This window comes from Mobula hypostoma, chromosome 9 (genome assembly GCF_963921235.1).
Source record: "Mobula hypostoma chromosome 9, sMobHyp1.1, whole genome shotgun sequence".
NCBI lineage: Eukaryota > Metazoa > Chordata > Chondrichthyes > Myliobatiformes > Myliobatidae > Mobula > Mobula hypostoma.
Genome location: NC_086105.1, coordinates 48,049,909 through 48,075,723, shown reverse-complemented (window position 1 = coordinate 48,075,723; position 25,815 = coordinate 48,049,909). Strand labels below are relative to the sequence as shown.

The following is a 25,815-nucleotide window of genomic DNA, read 5'->3' as shown; positions in this document are numbered from 1 at the left end:
GCCTGAAGGCACACACTCAGTGATTCAAGAACAGCTTCTTCCCCTCTGCCATCTGATTGAACCCATGAACAGTACCCCACTTTTTTAACATATTATTTCTGCTTTTGCACGATTTTTAGTCGACAGTATTCAATATGCAAATACTGTAATTGAGTTATTTATCTTTACATTTTTTTCTTCTATGTTATGTATTGCATTGAACTGCTGCTGTTAAGTTAACAAATTTCCTGATACATGCCAATGACAATAAACCTGGTTATGATTCTGATTCTGAAAGGTATTCCCCTCTGGATTCCTTTGGCAGTAGAATGGAAAATCATCTCACCTCTCCACTCTTATTCCTGATGCAGAGTTTTGACCAAAATATTGACATTTCTTCCCCCCACCACCACCACCACCACAGATACTGCTCAACCTGCGGAGTTTCTCCAGTAGATTGTTTGCTGCTCCCTCCGCAATACGCTGTAGGCATGGGTCTTGGCTGTGGACAGTTATGATTGAGTTATCAGTCTTCCTTCCCTGAGGCAGCAGAGCAGCTCAGAGAACCAAGCTGGAAAGAGTAAGCAGGAAGAGCAGACCTGGGGGAGGAAGCTTCCCTCTGTGTTATCAAACAGTATTAATCTTAACTATCCCATCTGTTCTTACTCATAGCTAGCTGTAATTAGCAATGTCTTAACACAGTGACAAAACTTCCTTTTATTTTCACTTTATTATTCATGTATCTGATAATTGAAAGCACTGTGACCTGGAAATTGAATCAATTAGCACCTGTTATTTGGGTGCAAATTGTGCAAACTTCAATTTAACCCGGAGCAGATTGCATCAGCGATTGTTCTGAACATAGGAATTAGGCTCAGGAGAAGGCCACTCAAGACTATGACCTACTTTTACTGACTGTAACGTCAACTCCAAATTCCTGTCTGTCCATGGTGTCCTTGTTTATCAAAAAATTTACTCAACTCTACCGCAAAAATATTCAGATGCCTTGTCTTCATCTACCTTTGAGAAAGAGAGATCCAAAGACTCCCAACTATGGGAAGATTCCTGACAGTGTGGTGGAACAGAGGGATCTTGGGATTCATGTCCATAGATCTCTCAAAGTTGCCATGTTGTTAAGGTAGTGTTATTAAGAAGGCATACAGTGTGTTGGTCTTCATTAGTGGAAGGCTGAGTTTAAGAGATGCAAAGTAATATTGCAGCTCTATAAAATCCTGGTTAGACCGCACTTGGAATATTGCCTCATTATAAGAAGGATCTGGAAGCTTCAGAGAGGGTGCAGAGGAGATTTACCAGGATGCTGCCTCGTTATGAGGATAAGTTGAATCGGCCAGGACTTTTTTTCTTTGGAATGGAGGAGGATGTGAGGTATACAAGATGATAGAGGCTTTAATCGAGTGAACAGCCAGAGACGACTTCCCAGGGCAGAAGTGGCTAAATTGTGAAAGTAGGGGAGATGTCGGAGGTAAGTTTTTTTTTTACATAGAGAATGGTGGGTGCATTGAGCACATTGCCAGGGGTGGTAGTAAAAGCTGGTACATTAGTGGCATTTAAGAAACTCTTAGATAGGCACTTAGATGATAGGAAAATGGAGAGCTATGGTGGGTAGGGTTAGATTGATCTTGGAGTAGTTTAAAAAGGTTGGCACAATATCACGAGACAAAAGGTCTGCATTGTTCTATGTTCTATATAAGTGAAAAGAAAATTCAGTGTAGCCCTTTCATAAATGGATAATCCCTTATTTTTATTCGGTGACCTTAATTTGTAGATTCTCCCACAAAAAGAACTGCGCTCTCCACACCCTCTTTGCCAATACCTTGAGGATCTTGAATGTTTTGGTCAAGGTTTCTTGTGCTCTGATAGCTGGTTACAAACCTAGTGTATTTAGGAGTCCTCACCCCTTCCATGTATCGATCTAGTAAACCTTTGTTGAACTGCTTCCAATATGTTAGCATCCTCCCTTCAATAAGAAAGCCGAAACAGTACACAGTAGTCCAGATGTAACTGAAGCATGACCTCCTGGCTTTAGTACTGAGGTTTCTCCACAACAGACAGTAACATTCATTTAGCTTTCCTAATTGTTTGCCTAGTGAAATTGGGGCCTTGATGAAATTAGATAGGCATGTATGTGCATGACTCTGGTCTCAGATGCATACTGAACTGAGGCAAGGGGCCTTTCAGCAGAGAAGCATGACTTTCAAACCCACAACTGTTAGGCACCTATTTACATGAATCCTACAATAACCTCATTTCATTCTCCCCAGCGTCCACCAAATACTACCACCCACCTCAGTATTAGGGGTGATTTAATATGGCTAATTAACCTATCAATTTACATGTCATTGCCATGTGGGGGGAAATTGGAGCTCCCAGAGGCAATCCACATGGCAACTGGAAGAACATGTAACCCTACATACAGTACATAGCACCGAAGGTCAGGATTGAACCCTGGAGCTAAGAAGCTGCTGCTCTACTACAATGCTACTTGTACTTCCAATGATGTCATTATTCATTTAATACCCATTTTCAACTTTACCAGTATAAATTGGAGCTTTTGGATACCATTACACCCATTGCAAGTGGTTTATATCAGATACAGCATTACAGAACTTCAACATTCAACGGAGAAAGCCGACACAACACTAAATCCCATTGTATTCTGTGGCACTGAATAACAGTGCCTGACTCTAATGTTAGATGCTTGATATGAATTCTCTGTATTTACTAATGAATGATGCCGTATTTCAGCAACCAAGACCTTCTGGAGTCAATACCACCCTGCAAATCTGAATGTTAATTCAGATAATGAATCCTTAGGACTATTGCTCAATATTAGTGGTGAATCAGTATTAAAGCCACAGTATTAAGTCAGTATTAAGGCTATACCTATCTGCGGAAGGCCATACTTGTGACTGAGGTAGTGTAACCTAAGTTCACTGGACTGATTCGTTGGATAACTGCTTTGTTGTGCAGTGAGAACTTAAACAAGCTGGATCCATTGAGTTTAGAAAGATGAATAGCCACCCGTTGGAACAAAAATTTTATTGAGATTGACCATGTGGATGCGGTTAAGGTGGGAAGAGATTCAATCAGCCAATTTTTGGAATGAGAACGTTGTCTACCACTGAAAGCTAAAATAGAGTTAGAAATGTAAGCTTAGGAGTTTAGAAGGTGGGGAGGGGATCCTGCTAAACTAAATAAGATGCCGGGCGGGTGATATCTACTCCAGGGCAGATATTCATGTATTTTCTGTACCGAGAATCACAAATACACGGATATGGTTACAAGAGTTAAGGGGTAGTCATTTAAAACAGAACTTCCATCTACCAGTAGGTGAAATTTTCTACTCCAGAAACTTGCTGAGGTTGGATTACTAGAGCCTGATACGGTTTTCAAGCATCATGGAATTGAGAACTCTATGGAGCCAGCATTGAGGACTGGGGCAGATCAATCGTAGTCATAATGAATGGTAGAGCAGGCCCATGATTTTCCTGTGATCTTCTGTTTCCCTTGGCAGGACTGTCCAGACTAGGCATTTCAGTCATGAAATACAGGTCAAATATTGTGCAAAGATAGAAGGAAATTTGTTCATTCAGGTGGGAATGATTCTTTGGAATTCTGTACCCAAAGGGGCTGTGGAAGATCTGTTACTGAATATATTTAGGGGAGAGATTTGATAAACACAAGAGATTCTGCAGATACTAGAAATCCAGAGTAATTTATGCAAAATGCTGGATGAGCTCAACAGGTCAGGGAGCATCTGTGGAAGGAAATAAATGGTTGATGTTTCAGGCCAAGACCCTTCCTCAGAGGTTTGAATGATTTTTTAGGGGAATCGATAGATATTGTTAGTGCATAAGTGCTAAGGTGGAATACAATGGATTGATAAAGCAGGTGTAAGGGGTTGAAGGTCCAAATCCTGTTGCTGCTTTTTATGTTCCAGGTCATCCAGTATCAGTGCATCATGCGCTGTTTGTTCATTGATGCCACAATTATCTCCACCTTAATATTATGTGCAAATTGTTAGGAGATATAAATAAATGTAGACAGTTCAACTAGCAATTCAGTGACATTTACCAGAACTGTCCAGAATGTGTTCAGATTTCAGTATCAAATGAAATACTGATTATTGGTTATAATTGAGTTCACTGTCTGGGTGAGATTAATTTAGCATTAACTCTGGTGTCTGGCAGTTAAATGAGATTAGATCACCAGTCTGCTGATTACATTCAAACAACAGGAATTCTGCAGATGCTGGAAATTCAAGCAACATACATCAAAGTTGCTGGTGAACGCAGCAGGCCAGGCAGCATCTATAGGAAGAGGCGTAGTCGACGTTTCAGGCCGAGACCCTTCGTCAGGACTAACTGAAGGAAGAGTGAGTAAGGGATTTGAAAGCTGGAGGGGGAGGGGGAGATGCAAAATGATAGGAGAAGACAGGAGGGGGAGGGATGGAGCCGAGAGCTGGACAGGTGATAGGCAGAAGGGGATACGAGAGGATCATGGGACAGGAGGTCCGGGAAGAAAGACGGGGGGGGGGTGACCCAGAGGATGGGCAAGAGGTATATTCAGAGGGACAGAGGGAGAAAAAGGAGAGTGAGAGAAAGAATGTGTGCATCCAGACCTAATCAGTTCCCCTCTACCACCACTCTGCTCCGTCTAGCAGAATTAGTCCTTATTCTTAATAATTTCTCCTTTTGCTCCTCCCATTTCCTCCAAACTAAAGGTGTAGCTATGGGCACCCGTATGGGTCCTAGCTATGCCTGCCTTTTTGTTGGGTTTGTGGAACAATCTATGTTCCGTGCCTATTCTGGTATCTGTCCCCCACTTTTCCTTCGCTACATCGACGACTGCATTGGCGCTGCTTCCTGCACGCATGCAGAACTCGTTAACTTTATTAACTTTGCCTCCAACTTTCACCCTGCCCTCAAGTTTACCTGGTCCATTTCTGACACCTCCCTCCCCTTTCTAGATCTTTCTGTCTCTGTCTCTGGAGACAGCTTATCCACTGATGTCTACTATAAGCCTACTGACTCTCACAACTATCTGGACTATTCCTCTTCTCACCCTGTCTCTTGCAAAAACGCCATCCCCTTCTCGCAATTCCTCCGTCTCCGCCGCATCTGCTCTCAGGATGAGGCTTTTCATTCTAGGACGAGGGAGATGTCTTCATTTTTTAAAGAAAGGGGCTTCCCTTCCTCCACTATCAACTCTGCTCTTAAACGCATCTCCCCCATTTCACGTACATCTGCTCTCACTCCATCCTCCCACCACCCCACTAGGAATAGGGTTCCCCTGGTCCTCACCTACCACCCCACCAGCCTCCGGGTCCAACATATTATTCTCCGTAACTTCCGCCACCTCCAACGGGATCCCACCACTAAGCATATCTTTCCCTCCCCGCCTCTCTCTGCATTCCGCAGGGATCGCTCCCTACACAACTCCCTTGTCCATTCGTCCCCCCCATCCCTCCCCACTGATCTCCCTCCTGGCACTTATCCGTGTAAGCGGAACAAGTGCTACACATGCCCTTACACTTCCTCCCTTACCACCATTCAGGGCCCCAAACAGTCCTTCCAGGTGAGGCATCACTTCACCTGTGAGTCGACTGGGGTGATATACTGCGTCCGGTGCTCCCGATGTGGCCTTTTATATATTGGTGAGACCCGACGCAGACTGGGAGACCGCTTTGCTGAACATCTACGCTCTGTCCGCCAGAGAAAGCAGGATCTCCCAGTGGCCACACATTTTAATTCCACATCCCATTCCCATTCTGACATGTCTATCCACGGCCTCCTCTACTGTAAAGATGAAGCCACACTCAGGTTGGAGGAACAACACCTTATATTCCGTCTGGGTAGCCTCCAACCTGATGGCATGAACATTGACTTCTCTAACTTCCGCTAGGCCCCACCTCCCCCTCGTACCCCATCTGTTACTCTTTTTAATGCACACATTCTTTCTCTCACTCTCCTTTTTCTCCCTCTGTCCCTCTGAATATACCTCTTGCCCATCCTCTGGGTCACCCCCCCCCTTGTCTTTCTTCCCGGACCTCCTGTCCCATGATCCTCTCGTATCCCCTTCTGCCTATCACCTGTCCAGCTCTCGGCTCCATCCCTCCCCCTCCTGTCTTCTCCTATCATTTTGCATCTCCCCCTCCCCCTCCCCCTCCAGCTTTCAAATCCCTTACTCACTCTTCCTTCAGTTAGTCCTGACGAAGGGTCTCGGCCTGAAACGTCGACTGCGCCTCTTCCTATAGATGCTGCCTGGCCTGCTGCGTTCACCAGCAACTTTGATGTATGTTGCTGATTACATTGGAGCCTCTGTGCAGGTGATCAGGAAGGTCTCAGAACAAAGATAATGGCATCTTAATGGCTCTGTTAATGGCTGACATTTGCTGTTTTTAAATTGTTGACAGCTTTCTCTGAGGTTGCACACTGTCTTGTTCTGCTTTAAATCTGTTCTACCTGATTCCAGAGTGTTTAATAGCACACATGTTGCTCTGGTTAGTACAGTAAAACGATCTGATCTGAACTACAGAGTCTCACCTATCGTGACTTTACTCTTGGACGTAGAAAGTGGCTTTTCTATATCAGCTGTGTCAAGGTCATTACGGCTCATCCAGGGGTGAATTGGTTAGAAGGTATATGGTGGGTTGAACACAGTTTCCATTCAATTGACCAATTTGTCTGAGGCACCAGAAGAGGAAAAGAGACCAAATCAACTTCCATTTGGCAACCACAAAGAACTTTTAGAAATTGCGGCATTGTTATCCAATCATTTGTCCTCTTTTAGAGCTGGTCATTTTATAACAGCCAAGCACCAGCCTTGAGGACTAGATAAGGCACGGCCTTCATATTCAGTGGCTATTTTATTAGTACACCTTGTTAACCAAATATAAAATGTGAAATAAGTAATTGCATAAGTATTTACCCCCTTTAATATGACATACCAAATCATCACTGGTACGGCCAATTGGTTTTAGAAGTGGCATAATTAGTTAAATGGAGATCTGTTTTGGAAAGCTATATGTAGTCAGGGTGTTTTAATTGATTGTGGTAAAAATACACCTGTACCTGGAAGGTCCAACTGCTGGTGAGTCAGTATCCTGGCAAAAACCACACCATGAAAACAAAAGAACATTCCAAGCAACTCCACAAAAAGGTTATTGAAAAGCACAAGTCAGGAGATGGATACAAGAAAATTTCCGAGTCACTGAATATCTTTTGGAGTACAGTTAAGTCAATCATCAAGAAATGGAAAGAATATGGCACAGCTGTAAATCTGCCTAGAGCAGGCCATCCTCAAAATCTGAGTGACCGTATAAGAAGGGGACTCGTGAGGGAGGTCATCAAGAGACCTATGACAACTCTGGAGGGGTTACAAGCTTCGGTGGCGGAGATGAGAGAGACTGCTCATACAACAACTGTTGTCCAGGTGCTTCACCAGTCACAGCTTTTTGAGAGAGTGGCAAAGAGAAAGCCATTGTTGAAAAAAAATTCACGTTAAATCTCAGCTACAGATTGCCAGAAGGTATGTGGGAGACTCTGAAGTCAGCTGGAAGAAGGTTCTATGGTCTGATGAAACCAAAACTGAGCATTTTGGCCATCAGACTAAATGCTGTTTGGCGTGAACCAAACGCTGCACATAATCAAAAGCACACCATCCCTACCATGAAGTATGGTGGTGGCTGCATCATGCTGTGGGGATGCTTCACTGCAGCAGGCTCTGGAAGGCTTGTGAAAGTGAGGGGTAAGATGCATAGAGTAAAATACGGGGAATTCCTGGAGGAACCCGATGCAGTCTGCAAGAGAACTGCGACTTGTGAGATTTGTTTTCCAGCAAGGCAATGACCCCAAGCATAAACCCAAAGCCAAAGCCACACAGTTAATGTCCTGGAGTGGCCAAGTCAGAGTCCAGACCTCAATCCAATTGAGAATTTGTGGCTGGACTTGAAAAGGGCTGATCACTCACGACCCTATGCAATCTGACAGAGCTTGAGCAGTTTTGTAAAGAAGAATGGGGGAAAATTGTAGTGTCCAGATGTGCAAAGCTGGTAGAGACCTATCCACACAGACTCAAGGCTGTAACTGCTGCCAAAGATGGATCTACTAAATACTGACTTGAAGGGGATGAGTAATTATGCAATCAATTAATTTGTGTTTTATATTTGTAATTAATTTAGATCACTTTGTGGAGATCTGTTTTTACTTTGACATGAAAGAATCTTTTCTGTTGATCAGTGTCAAAAAAGCCAAATTAAATCCACTGTGATTCAATATTGTAAAGCAATAAAATGTGAAAACTTCCAAGGGGCGGGGTTGAATACTTTTTATATGATATATATATTCCACTGTACTGATGCTGCTAAGTTAACAGATTTCGTGGTACATGCCGATGATAATAAATTTGATTCTGTTTCTGTTGCTGTCACTGTGTGGTAACCTCAACTCTGAACTGATTCCACAACCTATATATGGGCCCATTTTCAAGATCTCCACATCTCCTGTTCTTAGTGCTGTTTATTTATTATTTATGTTTGCACAAATTGTCTTATTTTGCACGTTAGTTGTTTGTCAGTCTTTGTGCGTAGTTTTTCATCAACTCTATTGTACATTGTTGTTCTGCTGTGAATGCCTGTAAGAAAACTTTGATAATAAATTCACTTTGAAACCTGGTAACTTAATGAGACATCACATGAATTTTCTTTATTTCATTTTGTGTTTGCAAGTTCTTCCAATATCCTTCATTTCAAAGTGACATTCATTTCCAGTAAAGGAAAATGAGAATCTGTATTGTCTCTTTTCCTGAATGCCTGCTGTGAACCATCCCTATCCTGCTGGTTTTATAATACCTACTGTTTTCTTTTCCTTCCTGTAATTGGAGTGTGTGGATTTGAAGTAACTCAAAAGCAGTGAGCTCAGAGTTGAAAGGCCAGCATTGTCAGCTATGATCATACTGAGTAGAAGGGCAGGCCTGAGGGGCTCGATGGCCTATTCCTCCTCCATTTCTTGTGTACTTGCATATGAAGTCATTGTCTCCAAGTAGTGAATGGGATAAAGATTTGTAAATAAAGTTAGTTTTAAATGTTGGATAGGGTCGGGGTGGGGGGGGGGGTTTAAACAAAGGGCATTCACACAAAAAAAGTGCATTGAGTATTAGTGAAATAGTGGCAGACTAATTCTGAAGTCTTTGTCAGAGTCTGTGTCTGTGAATGTTAAGCAATTTGTTAACCTGTACTGATGACTGACTGTCTCTCACCTCCTGTGTTGAGAATTCTTGCGTCAGGCAAATTATCAGACACAGGGCAAGCTTTTGGCATCCCAGAGCAAGACTGTAAGAGGGTAGTTCAGAGTTCAAAGAATTAATGGCAATAAGCCAATTTGTTGATAAAAGGAAGTACGGTATATTTATTATTTCTGTTTTTTTCCCATCTTTGCACATACTGGTGAGGTTAAAAAGAATTCACACAAAAGACGGGAGCACTATAGAGTAATTACGTAGGTAGTGGGCTGGAAGGAGTGCAAAGTTCTGCAGTGACAGAGCTCAGTTCTACACTGCAGTGACTTGAATATTTCCTCAGTAAGACACAGCTCTTCATTTATAATTACTGTACATGTGAAGTCTTGGTGCCTCCATACTGCAAGCAATTTTTTTCTTTTAATTATAATGCCAGTGAGGGGTAATAGGAAACTGAGAAGGCTTCCTGTTAGATAGCTTGAATTATTTAAAAGGCCTTCCAGCCCCCAAGGCTGCGTTGGCATTCATTAATATAACAGCTGATGCATCAGGCCCATCTTCCCAACCAATCACCAGACCCCATTGATTCCCTAAACCCTCGGTTGATGGAATTAAGGTTCCCTATTGACCCCTTGCTTCTGTCAATCTTGGTTTTGCATGTGCTCAGTGAATACTACCCTCTGAGAGTAGAAATTTCCAAAGATTACCATCCATTATTCTACTCATCTCCTCCTGAATTTTCTTTTTCCTGTCCATTGCCCCTAATTCCAGATTTGTCCATTGTCCCTAATTCCAGATTTTGCATTCAGAAGAAGCAGTTTCTTGGCATCTACCCTTTCAGTACCTCTCCGAGTCTTGTCTCAATGAGATCACCTCTCATTCTTCTAAATCCCCTAACTTGAATACTTGGATTTTTCTCATTGCACCATTTTGTCATCCCAGGAGCTAAAGATTAGCTTTATTTGTTGCATGTGCATGGAAACACACAGTAAAATGCGCCATTTTCGTCAGCGACCAATGCATCACTGGAGGATGCAATACACCAATAGAAGATGTGCTGGGGTCAGCCCTCAAGTGTGGCCATGCTTCTGGCATCAATGTAGCATGGCCACAATTTACTAACCTTAATCTTATTATCTTTGGAATGAAGGAGAAAACCCATGTGGTCACAGAGAGAACGTACAAACTCTCTACAGAGAGCGGCGGGACTTCCTATCTAAACTAACAAAAGTAATGTGTTTAATCTACTGTGTACTATACCAAAGGCAGATATTTTCTTATTTTGAATGGTGAATAGAACCATGCTCTGTACTTTAGGTGCCGTTTAATTGCAGCAATGTTTGATCTTGTGTTGTAATGCTTGCAGATTCAAATTCAGATAAATTTATTTATCAATGAACATTGAACATACAGTAAAATGTGTTGTTTGCATGAAGTAGCCAGTTTAAGGATTAAGGATGTGCTGGGGGCAATCCACAGGTGCCAGCTCACATTCTGGCACATTCGGAGCATGCACACAATGTCCAGCAGAACCACACAAGCAGCGATAACGACAATAACAACAATAGCAACAAAATGACAGCAAAACAATCCCTGTTTCTCCCTCCCACTTACACACACAGACAAGCCTCCAGCATCCAGTGGACAGGCCACCACTGGACCTCCAGCCTACAGTGGACTCACGGGCTCACAGACATCAGGTCTCCAACTTCCTCCGTTGCCTCACAGTCTCAGGTCTTCGGACTTCGGGCCTTGATTTCTAGACTCATTGACTTTGGTCTCAATTACTTTGGTCTGCAGTATCAGCCCCAGGACTCTCAGGTGACTGGACCCTGAACTCCTAGTCTCGTACTCCAGACTTGCCAATTTGCCAACCTGGAGTGTCACCCGTCCTTGTGTCCCCTGCCCATATGGACCTACCAACCTAGGGTGAGTCCAGCACTTGTCCTTACTAGTCTTTGTCCACAGCATTTGCCAAGCTGCCGTGAGCATCGATGGGCTTTGAGCGCAAAGCAGAGGCCTAGACTCCCACCTGATCGCTAGCTCCCCCACAACCCTGCCGCTGAACCCTAATCTGACCCTGTAACTCCGCTCTCTGTCCCTAAAACTATCCCTACAAACCTAAAAAAAAGCAAAAAAATCTGAGCTATGACCTCAACAGAGACTGCAGCTCAGCACCATCTTGACCAGAAAGACTTGTCTTTCCTAATTGCCTTCTAAACCTGTAACTTCACGTTCTTTGTTTCATGTGTCTGTACACCAGTTATGTTTCACTGTTTGAATAATCTTGCATTTAATTTGCCTTATCAAGTGAACAACTACATATTTACTCACTTTACTCCCTACCTGGTACCTTCACACTCACTCACCTAATCTGCCTACATTACAATATTGAGATTCCTCACACAACTCCATTTCCAAACTGGCTTTTCATCGTCAACAAAGTTGAATTAAATGTACTGTCTTTTTATGTAAACTATGATATAAATTGTGAATGCTGCTCTTTAAGGCTTGGCTTGCTTAGGAGCAAGCACTTTTAGCTGTTGTACTGTTGGTGGTTTGAGTTAAAAAAGATCTTTGATTAAACTTCCTCAGGAGATAGGTCTCCATGATAGCTACTGATATGCTGAGTGATTAATGAAACTGCTCAGCAATAATCAAACAACACATAGAAGACTGAACTTAATTTCTTGGAATGTCGTGCATTAGCTTACCTTTGCTATGATTGTATGACAGCATGGTCTATTCATTAAGAACAGCAGGATAAAGAATATCAGGATAAAGAATAGGATGTTGTATTAATGTTTTGTTGTATCAGCGCTGCCCTCTGGAAGCCGTGTGGAAATGCAGGGGCTCTTGGTGACGTGAGCGTAGAAAGCAGTAAAAGCAAAAGTTGGGAGTTCCCAATATGTTAGACAATTTCTGTGAGAAAACAGAGTTCATATTTCAGATCAATGACCTTTTAACAGAACTAGGCTGTGATGTGGTATCTCATATCGTTGAATTGTCAACAGTCCAGGGCAGTACAAGAATGGTCACTTGGATGAAGTTCTTGCATGCTGTGGATACTGGAACAACAGGAACATGGATTGCATAATGTCCTGTAAGTCCGGGAATATCTGTAACAAATCCATTATTGTCCCAGCCATAATTAAATAGCTTGGAACACCTCAGGAATTAGAACGTAGCACAGTACAAGCCCTTCGGCTCAAAATTTTATGTTGACCTTTTAACCAAAGATAAATCTAACCCTTTCCTCCCCCATAGCCCTCTATTTTTCTTTCGTCCTTGGGTCAAGCTAAGAGTCTCTTAAATGTCTCTAATGTATCTGCCTCTGCCAGCACCCAGCAACTATCAGGCAACATCTGTTTGAAAGCAGAGTTCATGTTTCAGGTCAGTGGCCTTTCAGCGGAACTAAGCATACGTTGTTGAATGGGTGCTTCCATGTACCCATCGTCCCACACCTACACACACCCATCACTGTGAATGTAAAAACAAAACCTAACTCTGACAACTTCCCTCATACTTTCCAACAATCACCTTAAAATTATGCCTCTCTAGTTAGCTATTTCTGCCCTGGGGAAAAGGTCTGTGGCTATCCACTCAGTCTACATCTCTTACCAAAATACACCATACACTTTCTTAACAACCTTATCAACATGTGCATGAATTTTGAGGTATCTATAGACGTGGACCCAAGATCCCTTTATTCCTCCACACTGCTAAGAATTCTGCCATTAATCCTTTATTCTGCCTTCTAGTTTTATCTTCCTAATAGTTCAGTGGTTCCATTTAATATCAGAGAATGTATACAATATACAACCTGAAATTCTTACTCTCAGCAGACATCCTCAAAACAGAAGAAAAAACCCAAAGAATGAATGAAATGAAGAAACATATGAACCTCAAATCACCTCATTCTTTTCCAGATTGACCTTCATCTGCCACTTCTCAACCCAGCTCTGCACTCTATCAATGTCCCATTGTAACCCATGACAACTTTCTACACAATCCATAACACCACAAATCTATGTGTCATCTGCAAATTTACCAACCCACCCTTTCACTTTCTCATCCAAGTATAAAAATCACAAAGAGCAGAGGTCCCAGAACAGATCCCTGTGGAACACCACTAGTCACCACCCTCCAGGCAGAATACACTCCATCTGCTATCACCTTCTAGCTTCTGCAGGAAAGATATTTCTGAATCCACACAGTCAAGTTGCCATGGATCCCATGCCTCCTGGCTTTCTGAATGAAAGGGGAACCTTGGCAAATGCCTTACCTTTTTTGCACCATGGACCGGTTTAGCATTGACAATATTCTTGCGGACCGGGTGACCGGGGACGGAGACGGGTGTTAATCACGACTGAAATATAGGTGATAAGGTCAACTATAAGTCACTTATCAGTGGCTAATACACTCAATTTCGTTTCTAAAAGGGTTTATCTAATGAATTTAATATTAAACACACAGCGCATATTTTCCTCGCATGAATATAGTGATAAGGGAGTTCCTTATGTCCAGTCTATTCCGCAATTTAGTTTTCGTTGCATTCATTGCAGAAAACTCAGCTTCGCAGAAATATGGTGTTAGAAATGGAAGCAACGTTTTCAGTGCTTTTGTGGCTATCTCAGGATATTCAGCCTTGACTTTGATCCAGAATGCCGGCAGATATGTTATGTCAAACATACTTTTCAGCCCACCGTCATTTGCAAGCTCGAGGAGTTGATCTTCTCATGCTGACATGGATGATTCACCGGGGACTTTCACAAATGGGTCACGGACCCATTCCTTTGCACGTCTTGGGTCATTTGCGGTTGGGAAGTAACGCTCGAATTCTGTTGACAGCGAAGATAGGTGATCGCGTACCAGCTGTGAGAAGCCTCAGTCTCTCCCAAAATCCCAGCTCATGTTGAGAACATGTCAAATACGCCCTTGTCCACTCACCGTCCCCACAGTTCCAGTTTAGCTTTGAAAGCAGACACTTTATCTGCCAACTTGAAGACAGTTCACTGAGCCGGTTGAAGATGTCACACAGATAAGTGAGTTTTGCTCTCCACTCCTCGTCACTGAAGTGTGCTGCCAGTGGTGACTTTTTTCTTGAAAGAAATCTCTGTAGCTGTTCTCTTAACTCAAAACCCCTGGCCAGGGCTCTCCCCCTTGATAGCCATCTGACTTCAGTGTGTAAGAGAAGGCGTTTGTGCTCTGCATCCATTTCCTCGCAAAGCTGCTCAAACAGATGTGAGTTAAGGGCTTTTGCTTTGATGTGATTGATAACCTCAACAACGTCACTCAATACGCTGTTAAGATCAGGTGACATTTTTTGCTAGCTAGCATTTCCCTGTGTGTGACACAGTGTGTAGACTGGCATTCAGGAGCAACCTCTTTGACTCGGGTAGTGAAACCAGACTCGTTAAGCCATTCCAACAGCTGTGCTTCGATGCCCTCTGCTATATCATCGATTCTCCTTGAAACTGTGATAGCTGAAAGAGAAACCTGTGCCGTCTTGTTAGCTGCAGCTTCTTCCAACAGTTCACGGCACATGTTCTTGGCAGCAGGCAGAATCAATTCTTCACCAACAGTGAATGGCTTCTTAGCCTTAGCAATACGGCTAGCCGCTAAGTACGACGCTCTCAGAGCAGCAGCATTTGTGGAAGTGGTGGCTCTCAGCACTTGCTTCTGTCCCACTTGCTCACGTTTTTTCCGCTCAAAAAACCCAACGGGTTTGTCTTTAAGTGCAGGGTGCTTGGACTCAAGCTGCCGAAGCAGTTTTGAGGGCTTCATTGCCTCATTAGACAGCTTGTCTCCACATATCACACACGGGGCTTGGAGCGTGCGAGTCTCCGGTCGCAATAAAGCCATATTTTATGTACGACTCGTCGTATTTTCTGTTGAAGGAAGCTTTCTCTTTTTTTTGTAGTCTTGGCCTCAGCTGTCTCTGCGTTATCATCATCGTCAGGCCTTTTATGTTCCCTATCATCTCTTCCAAAGAAACTCTCAAGCGACGTTTGTTTTTTACTCATCGAGTAGTTGCAGGTTAATGACTGACTGATGATCTTGCATGGGTCATGACCTCGCGTACGTTCAAGTTCAACAGTGGGCGTGACAGGGAATGAGGAAAGGTGCAGCTGACTCATATCGTTTCCTTGCGGCCCGGTAGCACATGCTTTGCGGCCTGGTACCGGTCTGCGGCCCGGTGGTTGGGGACCACTGATATACTTCATTCAATCAGGCTTGTGAGGCATGACCTGCCCCTCTCAAAACCATTCTGACTGTCCCTAATCAGTCCATGCTTCTCCAAATGCTTGTAAATCCTGTCTCTAAGAATGTTCTCCAATAGATTGCCCACCTCTGACATAAGACTCACCAGTCCCTTAATACCCAGGGTTATCCCTATTACCTTTCTTGAGCAAAGGAATACATCTGCATCCCTCCAATCTTCTGGTACTACTTGTCAGAGAGGAGAGAAGGATCGTCACCAAAGGTGTAGCAATCTTCCCTCGCTTTCCTTGGTAATCTGGGGTGTACTTCATTTGGCCTCGGGGACTTCTATCCTAATGTTTTTCAGAAGTTCCAAAATATTCTCTTTCTTAGCGCTGACAATTTCCAGCACGTCAGCCTGTGCTATGCTGTTCTCACTTTTGTCAAGATTCCTCTCACTGGCGAATACTGAAGCAAAGCATTCATTAAGGACTCCCATACCTCCTCTCACTCAAGGTACACATTTCCTCTTTTATCCCTGATCAGTCTAGTCACTCTAGTCATCTGCCTGTTTTTAACATACGTGAAAAAGGCTTTGGAGTTTTCTCCTTTAATCCAACTCACCAAGGCCTTCTCATGTCCCATTCTAGCTCTGCTAAATTCAACAGTTTATTTAATTTGTATTGGAATCAATACATTGTACTTGGGTTAAGGGACCAAGGCACATGAAATAAAGGGGCAAACCAGGGTAGAGTTTAGATCAGCTATGAGACAGCTGAGTGGGTCAGGGATATAAGAGACTGCGTGGCTCCACTGTTATTCTTATGGTGCTAATGATACTACAGAATGGTCCTCACTCACTTGGTTCCTTCAGAATAGAACTAGCAGGAACCATTAATGGTGCATGGACGACAAGCAAAGAGATTTTTCTACCCCTTTTCCCCACAGCATTTTGTTCCTCCACTTGTGACAATCTATGGCTTTGCTTATCTTGAAGGTGCAGTTAAGCAGTTGTCTTGTAGCTCCAGTGACCGGGTCTAATTCTGATCTTTGGTGTTTTCTGTTCTCCCTGTGACCATGTGGGTTTACTGCAAGTAGTTAAATTATCCTTTTGCATACCAAAGATGTGCTTGTTGGTAGATTAATTGGTTACTGTAAATTGCTCCTAAACATAGATGTGTGGTAAGAGAATAGGGGTGATGTTAATGAGCAAGTGAGAGAGAATATGTTGCAGAGAATATAATGGGAAATGGGACCCATGGGATGGCTAGTGTAGCATTTATTGGCTGAATAGCTGAATAGCCTCCTTAGAGCCATAAAGTCACAGAGTCGTACAGCATAGAAACAGGCCTTTCTGCCAAACTCATCCATGCCAACCAACATGAGCTAATCACATTTGCTTGCATTTGGCCCATAATCCTGTTGTTGTGTTTGCTCGCCTATAACTAGTGATAAGACTTGAGCCAGGAGATGGAACAAAGCTGAAACACAAAATAACCTTTATCCAGTAAATCCACGCAGCCAAGAAAAAATCTCAACAGTGCATCCAGAGCAGGACTATTTAAATGGTTATTGAAGAACATTCGAGACGTTGTTAGGCACAACAACCGATCAGTGAAAGTCAGCCTCAGATTGGTTGTCAGGTGACCAATACGCATTGGATGATTTGGCTCGCCTTAACACCTTCATCTTGAAGTTGATTGCCTGTAGAAGTTGAGCCAAGGGTTTATTTGGATTGGAACAACCAGCTTGCACTGGCAATCAGTCCTCCCTCATGGTTGCAGGTTGTCATGTTCTTGTCGAGTTATTGCCTGTAGCTGTGCTGGTGCTGGTTGATTTACTTGGGGCAAATCGAATACATCCAGTAGGAGATAAAGGCCCAGGTTTGGAGCTCAGAAGGCCCCATCTGGAGTATTGCATTCATCTCTGGTCACCCCATTATAGGAAGGTTGTGATGTAATTAGAGAGGGTGCAGAAGAGGTTACCAGGATGCTATCTGGATAAGGGGACATATGCTCTAAAGAGAGGGTGGACAAACTGAGGTTGTTTTTTCCTCTGGTGCAAGAGGGGGCTGAAGGGAGACCTATTAGAAGCTTATAAGATTATGAGAGGCATAGATAGAGTATCTTTGTTCCCAGGATTGTTATGTCTAATATTAGAAGGCATGCATTTAAGATGAGATCGGGAAAGTTCCAAGGAGAAAGACAAGTTTTTTTTACACAGAGAGTGACAGATGCTTGGAGCGAGCTGCCAGGGGTGGTACTGGAGGCAAATATGATAGAAGCATTCCAGAGGCTGTTGGATAGGTGCATGAATGAAAGGCAGTGAATGTTGTCTACTTGGACTTTTATCAAGGGCTTTGGTCCAGGAGGTTAAGTCATTTGACATTAAGGATGAAGTAGTAAATTGGAATCAACATTAGCTTACCATAGAAGACATTGAGTTTTAGTAGATGGTTGTCTCTCAGAGTGAGGCCTGTGGTTAGTGCTGTGCCACAGGGATCGTTGACTCCATTGTTGGAGTGTGGTAGAACAGAGGGATCTGGGAGTACCGACCCATAATTCCTTGAATGTGGCATTACTGGGTCTGAAAGAGAGCTTCATAAATCAGATTGAGTACAAGAATTGGATGTTATGTTGAAGTTGTACAAGATGCTGGTAAAGCCAAATTTGGTGTCTTGTGTGCAGTTTGGTCACCTACCTACATAAAAGATTAGAAGAGTACAGAGAAAATTCACAAGGATGTTCCTGGGGTGTGAGATCCTGAGGAATAAGGAAAGGTTGAATCGGTTAGGACCTCATTCCCTGGAGCATCGGGAAATGAGGGGAGATTTGAAAGATTTGAAAATTACAGAGAATGTACAAAAAACATAAATATCTGGTGAGCAGGAGGTCTGTAGGCAAATATGCCTTGTTAATGGGAGAGGTCTGAGAAGAATGGCCAGACTGATTTCAGCTGACAGGAAGACCATGAACAGGTGCGGCAGGTACCTAATAAAGTGGCCACTGAGTGTATGAGGGATGTAGGTACGGTGAATGCAAGAAGGCTTTTTCCACTGAGATATAGTGAGACCTGAACAAGAAGTTATGAGTTAAGAGTGAAAGGTTGAATATTTAAGGGGAACCTGAGGACAAGCTTGTCCACTCTGAGGGTGGTGCAAACGTGGAACGAGCTGCCAATGGATGTAGGTTTGATTATAACATTTAAGAGAAGTTTAGATAAGTACTTGGCTGTGGTTGGCTTTGGTTCAGATGTAGGTCTATGGGACGAGGCGGAATAACAGTTTGGCCTGGACTAGGTGGGTCGATGGATCTGTTTCTGCGCTGTAGTGCTCTACGACTCTATGACTGTGCAGAGATTGAAAGGTTATTGATATTATGTTGCAGACGGGATTCGATGAGTCATTTAATTATCAGTTTAATTAGTTTGGCACAACATCATGGGCTGAAGTACCTGTTCCTGTGCAGTATTGTTCTATGTTCTAGGTTTCTTTGAATAAGAAAGAGTACTTGAATATACAATGAATATTAACTGAACAGACTTAAGTCATACAATAAGGTAAACATTTCCAGCACTCCAATGGAGAAGTAATTTACCCGCACAGAGCAAATACATTGATGGAAGTGAAGTCATACTTTGAATGAGCTTTTCAGATTGGAACACAGTCTCATTTACATGCTTTTGAATCAGATAGAATGCTTCATTCTGTAAGGGAACTTGCTCAGAGACCGTCTGATCTGGAAGTACATTCAGCTACTCTGTAATGAAATTGGAAATAACTATTCATCATCACAGTGCTGTCATTCTGGAGTGTGAAATTTGCACCCACCTTCCCAAAATAGTGCTGTCAAGAGTTCTTGGATTCCAAGCCAAAGGAGTGAATTTAATCTCAGTGGTGGTGTCATGCAAGTTAACAGCAGCCTTCAACAGAAATAAATGAAGATAGCATCTCATCACATCTGTGAAGCATTTTGCCTCGTAAATAACGTGGCAGCCAAGTTGCACAAGCATTGAAACAGTGAAACCTGCCCCCTTGACCAGTCTTTTGATGACATCCTGATAAAGGTTGAATAAATTCCCTCAATCCCAGTTCCAAGGGGGGCCTTTGTTTTGTGAGTATTTTGTGAGGGTTTGATGATTTAACATCAGGCATCCCTATGAGGTCCATTAGTCACTTGACTAACCTGACCCATTAAAGAGATGCTGGAGAGGAATTGGATTTGGAAAAAAAAGATCAGTTTGGCCTTCAGAGCAGTAGGTGGACCAAAACAGACTCGACAAGTGAGAAGGAAAGGTTCAAGTCCGAGGACAGGTACTGAAAGGTGCAAGGATTGTTGTACCCTCCCAGTTTAGACCACGTGAGCCAACTTGGTTTGTGACACACATCCCCAAATTTTAAGCATATCTGTTCGCCCTCATCTTCTAAATGAAAAACATATGCTATCCGTATGTTGGAAAATGCATTGTTTCTATTCCAATATCTATGGAATGAATATTTATTTCTGCATTCACTCAACATTTATTCGAAAACTTTTCAACTCTGAACAACATTAGAACAGTCCAGGTCACGCCTTTAAGCCTGGTGTGCTGGAGAGTGACCAGTTTGACCAAGAATGATGAGGTTTACGTTATGTGTGACAGGACACATTCAGGCTTCAGTGCTCTATGAACAGCCGTTCCAAGTGTTACATGACTAACGATCAGCTAAGCAGTGTATTGTCTGTAAATACTTTGCGTTAGAGAAATCAAAGTTTGGACTACATAGTCACAATGTTATCCAATGACACCTGATACACAAATTGACATATGTAAAATCCTCACACTTTGTATGGAGTGATTGGAGTATTTTTGATTGATAGACATCTGTTGTGATTCCATTAATGTTGATTTATCGGTAGAGATGTCCTTGGTCAACATTAAATTTCAAGTACTGTACTGCTTATTCTGTACAAAGTATTACAGGGAATGAGAAACTGCATTCGAGAGAGAGAGAGAGAGATGGGGGCAGTATGGGGGGAGAGAGAGGTGGGGAGTGTGGGGGAGAGTGGGGGGAGAGCGGGAGAGAGGGGGTAGGGAAAGAGAAAGATGGGGGAAGGAAAAGGTGAGAGGAGAGGGGAATAGACAGAGACACACCAGAGGGGAATGGACAGACACACACCAGAGGGGCATAGACAGAGACACGGGCGGGGTGGGGGGTGGGAGAGGGAGAGATAGATGGAGGAAACTGCTTGGGTTATATATTATCATTTATCACAGCCTGTGTTGTTGTCGAGCCAAAATATATGCTGTGTGTTCCACAATGAAATCATTTACTAAACAAGTTAAGTTGAGGAGAAACCCTCATGTGTGAGTGTACTTGGAACTTCATCTCAGGATGGGGAAAGAAAAGATTTTATGGGAAGTACTGGATCATCATCCTTATTTTAAATGTATTCAAGAATGCAGAATATTTAATAAATGATTTTAGGATTTTGGAGGAGCAAATGGATTAAATTTAAATCAAACACTGGGCACCAGTAATGGATCTGTGGCATGAAACTTCAAAGTGGAGATTTCATCTCCATGGCAACAGGAAGTCCGGAGCTGTTGTGACAGTCGTCCTGACAACCAAGCATGCTTTCTTATAATGGACTTGCATGTAGCTTTCATCAAAGCTCTGAGACGGATAGTTGAGATTCTGGAATAATTCACGAGGCTTGGCCCTGTAGTTGGATTCAAACATTTGAATGAAACGCTATCCGGGCTTAAATAATAAATAACAGACAGAGTCAGGTGGACACAGAGATAGCTGAAAGGTTTTTTTTTTGCTTTAATCTGTGCTAAGCCATAGTTTGTCTACTCCCCAATGATGGCCATCGTCGAGCAAATTGAGCTGTGTCAGATTATATGGCCCAGCTCTCTGAAAAGCAGAAGTACGTTCATGTTCATAGCGTCCCACAGCGCAGAACAAGCCTTCAATCCACCATGTCCGTAAGGACCACAAGATACTTATCAATACATCCCACTTGGTCCACAGATTTATGATTCAACTGCCTACCCAGATGCCTCTTAAATGTTCCCAGTACCTGCTTCCCACTACCTTCTCGAGCAGTGTGTGCCAGATTCTAACCATCCTCTGGTGAAAACATTTTTTATTTAAAGATCCCTTCCTTTGTAGCTTAAACCTGTGCCCTATCACATTAACTGTGTTACAAGTTTCAGTGTTGTTACAGAGCTGGTAATGCAAAGGACTAAACTAACCATCATGCAGACAAGATTCAAATCTATCATGGCAGCTGGGGAGCTTAAATTCATTCGAGTGAATAATCCAGAACTATGTTCATAGTTCGTGTTGCTAGTTTACTGATTGGTCAGAGTGTCAAAGGATATGGCAAGAAGGCAAGTGTATGGAGTTAAGTGGGATTTGGGATCTGCCGTGATGAACGGTGGAGCAGACTTGATGGGCAAAATAGCCTAAATCTGCTTCTATGTCTTGTGGTCTTCTGGTCTTAGAGTACCATTAAAAACTACCATGGGCTTAGTTATTTCCATGAAGCCTGTTTCACTGATGCTTCTCAGGGAAGGAAATGTTCTGAGATCGGCCAATCTGGCCAGTAGGTGACTCTGGCTGCCTGTCAATAAAACCAGTGGAACAGAATTTCAGAAATGTATATGATAGCTTGCAATATGTTGGTGCATCTTTTGCAGAATTCTACCCCATTGTCTAATTGGAAGAGTGCCACCTCAACAAGCTGATATATTTATATTCAAATACCACACCACTTTTGCCAACTCTGCTGCTTTGGGCGTACTCATCACTTTGCTGGTTGCAGAGTAGATTTTACCATTGCTCTGCTCAGTGGGCTTTCCCTCCATAATCTCATTCAAAACCCAAGTGCTACTGCTCTAACTCCTACTCGGTCCAATTCCCCATATAGACAATAGACAATAGGTGCAGGAGTAGGCCATTCAGCCCTTCGAGCCAGCACCGCCATTCACTGTGATCATGGCTGATCATCCACAATCAGTATCCAGTTCTTGCCTTATCCCCATAACCTTTGATTTCGCTATCTTTAAGAGCTCTATCCATCTCTTTCTTGAAAGCATCCAGAGACTTGGCCTCCACTACCTTCTGAGGCAGAGCATTCCACATGTCTACCACTCTCTGGGTGAAAATTTTTTTCCTCAACTCCGTTCCAAATGGCCTACCCCTTATTCTTAAACTGTGGCCTCTGGTTCTGGACTCACCCATCAGCGGGAACATGCCTCCTGCCTCCAGCGTGTCCAATCCCTTAATAATCTTATATGTTTCAATCAGATCCCCTCTCCTCCTCCTAAATTTCAGTGTATACAAGCCCAGTCGCTCCAATCTTTCAACATATGACAATCCCGCCATCCCGGGAATTAACCTTGTGAACCTACGCTGCACTCCCTCAATAGCAAGAATGTCCTTCTTCAAATTTGGTGACCAAAACTGTACACAATACTACAGGTGTGGTCTCACCAGGGCCCTGTACAGCTGCAGAAGGACCTCTTGGCTCCAATACTCAATTTTCCTTGTCATGAAGGCCAGCATACTGTTAGCTTTTTTTCACTGCTTACTGTACCTGCATGCTTGCTTTCAGTGATTAATGTACAAGAACACCTAGATCTATAGCTAACTATAGATATAACTAACTATAGCTGCTATTTCAAAAATCCTTTTATTTAAAAATTTTCTCATTTACTCTCAAGTACTCCCTTGGATTTCGCACCCCCTCTCTGTCCGTAATGTCCTTCACCCTGCACTCAGAAAACGGCACTCCACTCCTTAAGGCTGGTTAGCTTGACGCCTGTGGTTGGCAATATATTACAGTTTATTATTACAGGTGAGACTTCCTTTCACCCTGCACCCAGCAAATGTCATTCCCTCTTTAAAATGTGAGGGAGGCAAAATATAGGAAATTACAGGCCAGCCAGCTTGGTTGGCAAGATGTTAAAGACAAGGTTTCGGAGTACTTGGAGACACATAATAAAATAGGTTGAAGTCAGCATGGTGTCCTTCAGGGGTAATCTTGCCTGACAAATCTGTTGGAATGACAGGCGGGATAGACAAAGGAGAATCAGTGGATGTTGTTTGCTTGGATTTTCAGGAAGCTTTTAACAGGTTCCGTGCATGAGCCTACTTAGCGTGGTATTACAGGAAAGATACTAGCATGGACAGAAGTTTGGTTGACTGGCCAAGGTCTAAGAGTAGGAATAAAGGGGGTGTTTGGCTACCAGGGACTAATGGTGTTCAACAGGAGTCAGGACTTTTCCTGTTATATGAAAATGATCTGGATGTGGCCAAGTTTGTGAACAATACAAAGACAGGTGGAGGGACAGGTAATGCTGAGGAAGCAGGGAGTCTGCAGAAAGACTTGGACGGATAAGGAGAAAAGGCAAAGAAGTGGTAGATGGAACGCAGTGTTGGGAAGTGTATGGTCATGCACTTGGTAGATGGAATAAGGACATAGACTATTTTCTAAACAGGGACCCCAAATTAAGAAATCAGAGGTGCAAAGGTACTTGGGAGTCCTAATAAAGGATTTCCTAAAGGTTAACTTGCAGGTTGAGTCAGTGGTAAGGAAGACAAGTGCAATGTTAGCATTCATTTCAAGAGAATTAGAATATAAAAGCAAAGATGTAATGCTGAGGTTTTATCAGGCATTAGTCATACAGCAGTTGGCATATTGAGTAGTTTTGGGCACTATTTCTAAGAAAGGATGTGCTGGCATTGGAGAGGGTCCAGAAAAGGTTTACAAGAATGATCCTGGGAATGAAAAGGTTAATGTATGAAGAACATTTGATGGCTGTGGACTTGTACTATCTATCCACTTCCAATTTAACAATATTCAGACTCTTCAAATACACTCATTGGCTACGCAAACATGAGGAAATCTGCAGATGCTGGAATTTCAAGCAACACACATAAAAGTTGCTGGTGAACACAGCAGGCCAGGCAGCATCTATTGGAAGAGGTACAGTCCCGAAACGTCGACTGTACCTCTTCCAATAGATGCTGCCTGGCCTGCTGCATTCACCAGCAACTTTTATGTGTGTTACACTCATTGGCTACTTTTTTAGGTGTCTGCCTACTCATTAATGCAAATACATGATTAACCAATCATGTGGCAGCATAAAAGCATTCAGAAACGGTCAAGAGTTTCAGTTGTTGTTCAGACCAAACATCAAAATGGAGAGGAAATTTGATCTACTGTAAGTGACTTCAACTATATAGTGATTATTGGTGCCGGACAGGGTAGTCTGAGTATCTCAGAAACTGCTGATCGCCTGGGATTTTCACCAGAACAGTGTTTGGAGTTTACAGAGACTGATCTGAAAAACAAAAAAAAAATCCATTGAGCAGCAGTTCTATGGGTAAAAATGCCTTGTTAATGAGAAAGGTAGGAAGGAGTATGGCCAGACTGGTTCAAGCTGACAGGAAGGTGAGAATACCTCAAATAACCACACATTACAACAGTGGCGATTAGAAGAGCATCTCTAAATGCACAACATGTTAAACCTTGAAGTAGATGGACTACAGCAACAGAAGACCATGAACATATTGAGTGGCCACTGAGTGTTATAATGGAAGCAGAGTTTAAAAGCTTGTAAACCTCTGAGGAATAAAACTTGGCCATGCCTTTACCCTAACTGGGCAACTCTTATTTTTCAATAGTGGCCCCCTATTTCGAGTTTCTCCCACTGGAGAAAACATCCTCCACATCCACCCTGTAAAGGCTCGTTAGAATGATGTAAGTTTTAATGAAGTCTTTTCTTACTTCTAAACCTCTATGGATACAAGCTTAGCCTGTCATTCTTTTCCCAGAAGACAAGCTACCCATTCCAGTAAACCTCTGAACTGCTTATCATTGTTTTATTCCTCTTTAAATTAAGTTTAGTGCAAAATAAAAGCAACAATCTATTGTGACACGGGGTTTTCAATTTTCTGCAGAACAAACACCCTAAAATTCCCGGCAACACACACAACAAAATGCTGGAGGAACTCAGCAGGCTAGGGAGCATCCGCGGAAAAAAAGTACAGTCGACGTTTTGGGCTGAGTCCTACCCTAAAATTCCCATAGTATGCCTGGATTACATGCACAACATCATCTTTTATTGTGGTGCTTTGTTGCTAGATAAAACCAATGAGATTTACAATGCAAGCAGTAACTGTTAATTTGATCAATTATTATCATGTTGCAAATGTACTTGCCCACAGTCGGGCACTATACAGTCAAATACTGTACTTTTCCATTGCCTTGAGAATCATACACCCTTTCCATGTATCAAAACCAAAGCACAAGAGATTCTGCAGATGACTAGAAATCCAGAGTAACACACACAAAATGATGGACAAACTCTGCAGGTCAG

At 42.8% G+C, this 25,815-nt stretch overlaps 1 protein-coding gene across 8 annotated transcripts in view; it reads left to right on the top strand.

Moving 5' to 3' along the window:
* dennd5b (DENN/MADD domain containing 5B) overlaps nt 1-25,815 on the top strand; it is a 300,592-nt gene that overhangs the window by 168,459 nt on the left and 106,318 nt on the right. The gene's annotated exons all lie outside the window — the stretch shown is intronic.